At 50.2% G+C, this 3,817-nt stretch overlaps 8 non-coding genes and 1 pseudogene across 8 annotated transcripts; all 9 read right to left on the bottom strand.

Moving 5' to 3' along the window:
- Positions 1–159: 159 nt before the first annotated feature.
- LOC123183494 (5S ribosomal RNA) lies at positions 160–278 on the bottom strand. The gene has a single exon (XR_006492560.1). It is a non-coding gene; the product is annotated as a 5S ribosomal RNA (ribosomal RNA).
- Positions 279–580: 302 nt separating this feature from the next.
- Positions 581–699, bottom strand: LOC123183630 (5S ribosomal RNA). The gene has a single exon (XR_006492690.1). It is a non-coding gene; the product is annotated as a 5S ribosomal RNA (ribosomal RNA).
- A 301-nt stretch (positions 700–1,000) lies between these two features.
- Positions 1,001–1,119, bottom strand: LOC123183756 (5S ribosomal RNA). Its single transcript, XR_006492783.1, has one exon. It is a non-coding gene; the product is annotated as a 5S ribosomal RNA (ribosomal RNA).
- Positions 1,120–1,419: 300 nt separating this feature from the next.
- LOC123183692 (uncharacterized) lies at positions 1,420–1,527 on the bottom strand (annotated as a pseudogene).
- Positions 1,528–1,829: 302 nt separating this feature from the next.
- On the bottom strand, positions 1,830–1,948 carry LOC123183611 (5S ribosomal RNA). The gene has a single exon (XR_006492673.1). It is a non-coding gene; the product is annotated as a 5S ribosomal RNA (ribosomal RNA).
- Positions 1,949–2,250: 302 nt separating this feature from the next.
- LOC123183493 (5S ribosomal RNA) lies at positions 2,251–2,369 on the bottom strand. The gene has a single exon (XR_006492559.1). It is a non-coding gene; the product is annotated as a 5S ribosomal RNA (ribosomal RNA).
- A 302-nt stretch (positions 2,370–2,671) lies between these two features.
- LOC123183594 (5S ribosomal RNA) lies at positions 2,672–2,790 on the bottom strand. The gene has a single exon (XR_006492657.1). It is a non-coding gene; the product is annotated as a 5S ribosomal RNA (ribosomal RNA).
- Positions 2,791–3,092: 302 nt separating this feature from the next.
- Positions 3,093–3,211, bottom strand: LOC123183492 (5S ribosomal RNA). Its single transcript, XR_006492558.1, has one exon. It is a non-coding gene; the product is annotated as a 5S ribosomal RNA (ribosomal RNA).
- Positions 3,212–3,512: 301 nt separating this feature from the next.
- Positions 3,513–3,631, bottom strand: LOC123183574 (5S ribosomal RNA). Its single transcript, XR_006492637.1, has one exon. It is a non-coding gene; the product is annotated as a 5S ribosomal RNA (ribosomal RNA).
- Positions 3,632–3,817: the final 186 nt, after the last annotated feature.

The raw sequence follows: 3,817 nt of genomic DNA, 5'->3' as shown, positions 1-3,817 counted from the left end.
GGTTTCGACCCCTTTCAGAACACGCTTGCCGCCGCTAGACGCGTGAATAATGAGCAGCGAGCTAAAACTTACCGTAAACGTGCAAAATAATAAAACGTGCTAAACATATGTCGCGCACGTGCGTTTTCTTTTGCACGCGGCGCAAAAAAAATTAAAAAGGGAATGCAACACGAGGACTTCCCAAGAGGTCACCCATCCTAGTACTACTCTCGCCCAAGCAAGCTTAACTTCGGAGTTCTGATGGGATCCGGTGCTTTAGTGCTGGTATGATCGCATCTGACATGTTATCCCCGTCTACGTCCCTTATGCTTGCCCCTCCCAGCTCCACTACACACACGATTGCACATTCCTTTGGCCGCTCCCGCTCAACTACGGAGACGAGTTTTACCACGGTTCAACCGCTCCAGTGCCTATTTACCATGGTTTCGACCCCTTTCAGAACACGCTTGCCGCTGCTAGACGCGTGAATAATGAGCAGCGAGCTAAAACTTACCGTAAACATGCAAAATAGTAAAACGTGCTAAACATATGTCGCGCACGTGCGTTTTCTTTTGCACGCGGCGCAAAAAAAATTAAAAAGGGAATGCAACATGAGGACTTCCCAGAAGGTCACCCATCCTAGTACTACTCTTGCCCAAGCACACTTAACTTCGAAGTTCTGATGGGATCTGGTGCTTTAGTGCTGGTATGATCGCATCCGACATGTTACCCCCGTCTTCGTCCCTTATGCTTGCCCCTCCCAGCTCCACTACACACACGATTGCACATTCCTTTGGCCGCTCCCGCTCAACTACGGAGACAAGTTTTATGACGGTTCAACCGCACCAGTGCCTATTTACCATGGTTTCGACCCCTTTGAGAACACGCTTGCCGCCGCTAGACGCGTGAATAATGAGGAGCGAGCTAAAACTTACCGTAAACGTGCAAAATAATAAAACGTGCTAAACATATGTCGCGCACGTGCGTTTTGTTTTGCACGCGGCGCAAAAAAATTAAAAAGGGAATGCAACACGAGGACTTCCCAGGAGGTCACCCATCCTAGTACTACTCTCGCCCAAGCAAGCTTAACTTCGGAGTTCTGATGGGATCCGGTGCTTTAGTGCTGGTATGATCGCATCCGACATGTCACCCCCGTCTTCGTCCCTTATGCTTGCCCCTCCCAGCACCACTACGCACATGATTGCACATTCCTTTGGCCGCTCCCGCTCAACTACGGAGACGAGTTTACCATGGTTCAACCGCACCAGTGCCTATTTGCCATGGTTTCGACCCCTTTCAGAACACGCTTGCCGCCGCTAGACACGTGAATAATGAGCAGCGAGCTAAAACTTACCGCAAATGTGCAAAATAATAAAACGTGCTAAACATATGTCGTGCGGGTGCGTTTTGTTTTGCACGCGGCGCAAAAAAATTAAAAAGGGAATGCAACACGAGGACTTCCCCATCCTAGTACCACTCTCGCCCAAGCACGCTTAGCTTCGTAGTTCTGATGGGATCCGGTTCTTTAGTGCTGGTATGATCGCATCCGACTTGTTACCCCCGTTTTCGTCCCTTATGCTTGCCCCTCCCAGCTCCACTACACACACGATTGCACATTCCTTTGGCCGCTCCCGCTCAACTAAGGAGACGAGTTTTACCACGGTTCAACCGCTCCAGTGCCTATTTACCATGGTTTCGACCCCTTTCAGAACACGCTTGCCGCCGCTAGACGCGTGAATAATGAGCAGCGAGCTAACACTTACCGTAAACGTGCAAAATAATAAAACGTGCTAAATATATGTCGCGCACGTGCGTTTTCTTTTGCACGCGGCGCAAAAAAAATTAAAAAGGGAATGCAACACGAGGACTTCCCAGCAGGTCACCCATCCTAATACTACACTCGCCCAAGCACGCTTAACTTCGGAGTTCTGATGGCATCCGGTGCTTAAGTGCTGGTATGATCGCATCCGACATGTTACCCCCGTCTTCGTCCCTTATGCTTGCCCCTCCCAGCTCCACTACACACACGATTGCACATTCCTTTGGCCGCTCCCGCTCAACTACGGAGATGAGTTTTACCACGGTTCAACCGCACCAGTGCCTATTTACCATGGTTTCGACCCCTTGCAGAACACGCTTGCCGCCGCTAGACGCGTGAATAATGAGCAGCGAGCTAAAAGTTACCGTAAACGTGCAAAATAATAAAACGTGCTAAACATATGTCGCGCACGTGCGTTTTCTTTTGCACGCGGCGCAAAAAAAATTAAAAAGGGAATGCAACACGAGGACTTCCCAAGAGGTCACCCATCCTAGTACTACTCTCGCCCAAGCAAGCTTAACTTCGGAGTTCTGATGGGATCCGGTGCTTTAGTGCTGGTATGATCGCATCTGACATGTTACCCCCGTCTTCGTCCCTTATGCTTGCCCCTCCCAGCTCCACTACACACACGATTGCACATTCCTTTGGCCGCTCCCGCTCAACTACGGAGACGAGTTTTACCACGGTTCAACCGCTCCAGTGCCTATTTACCATGGTTTCGACCCCTTTCAGAACACGCTTGCCGCTGCTAGACGCGTGAATAATGAGCAGCGAGCTAAAACTTACCGTAAACGTGCAAAGTAATAAAACGTGCTAAACATATGTCGCGCACGTGCGTTTTGTTTTGCACGCGGCGCAAAAAAAATTAAAAAGGGAATGCACCACGAGGACTTCCCAAGAGGTCACCCATCCTAGTACTACTCTCACCCAAGCAAGCTTAACTTCGGAGTTCTGATGGGATCCGGTGCTTTAGTGCTGGTATGATCGCATCTGACATGTTACCCCCGTCTTCGTCCCTTATGCTTGCCCCTCCCAGCTCCACTACACACACGATTGCACAGTCCTTTGGCCGCTCCCGCTCAACTACGGAGACGAGTTTTACCACGGTTCAACCGCACGAGTGCCTATTTACCATGGTTTCAACCCCTTGCAGAACACGCTTGCCGCCGCTAGACGCGTGAATAATGAGCAGCGAGCTAAAACTTACCGTAAACGTGCAAAATAATAAAACGTGCTAAACATATGTCGCGCACGTGCGTTTTCTTTTGCACGCGGCGCAAAAAAAATTAAAAAGGGAATGCAACACGAGGACTTCCCAAGAGGTCACCCATCCTAGTACTACTCTCGCCCAAGCAAGCTTAACTTCGGAGTTCTGATGGGATCCGGTGCTTTAGTGCTGGTATGATCGCATCTGACATGTTACCCCCGTCTTCGTCCCTTATGCTTGCCCCTCCCAGCTCCACTACACACACGATTGCACATTCCTTTGGCCGCTCCCGCTCAACCACGGAGACGAGTTTTACCACGGTTCAACCGCTCCAGTGCCTATTTACCATGGTTTCGACCCCTTTTAGAACACGCTTGCCGCCGCTAGACGCGTGAATAATGAGCAGCGAGCTAAAACTTACCGTAAACGTGCAAAATAGTAAAACGTGCTAAACATATGTCGCGCACGTGCGTTTCCTTTTGCACGCGGCGCAAAAAAAATAAAAAGGGAATGCAACATGAGGACTTCCCAAAAGGTCACCCATCGTAGTACTACTCTCGCCCAAGCACGCTTAACTTCAAAGTTCTGATGGGATCTGGTGCTTTAGTGCTGGTATGATCGCATCCGACATGTTACCCCCGTCTTCGTCCCTTATGCTTGCCCCTCCCAGCTCCACTACACACACGATTGCACATTCCTTTGGCCGCTCCCGCTCAACTACGGAGACAAGTTTTACGACGGTTCAACCGCACCAGTGCCTATTTACCATGGTTTCGACCCCTTTGAGAACACGCTTGCCGCCGCTAGACGCG

This window comes from Triticum aestivum, chromosome 1D, assembly GCF_018294505.1.
Source record: "Triticum aestivum cultivar Chinese Spring chromosome 1D, IWGSC CS RefSeq v2.1, whole genome shotgun sequence".
NCBI classification, from domain to species: domain Eukaryota; kingdom Viridiplantae; phylum Streptophyta; class Magnoliopsida; order Poales; family Poaceae; genus Triticum; species Triticum aestivum.
The sequence above is the reverse complement of the archived record's forward strand: the minus strand, read 5'-3'. Positions and strand labels throughout refer to the sequence as shown.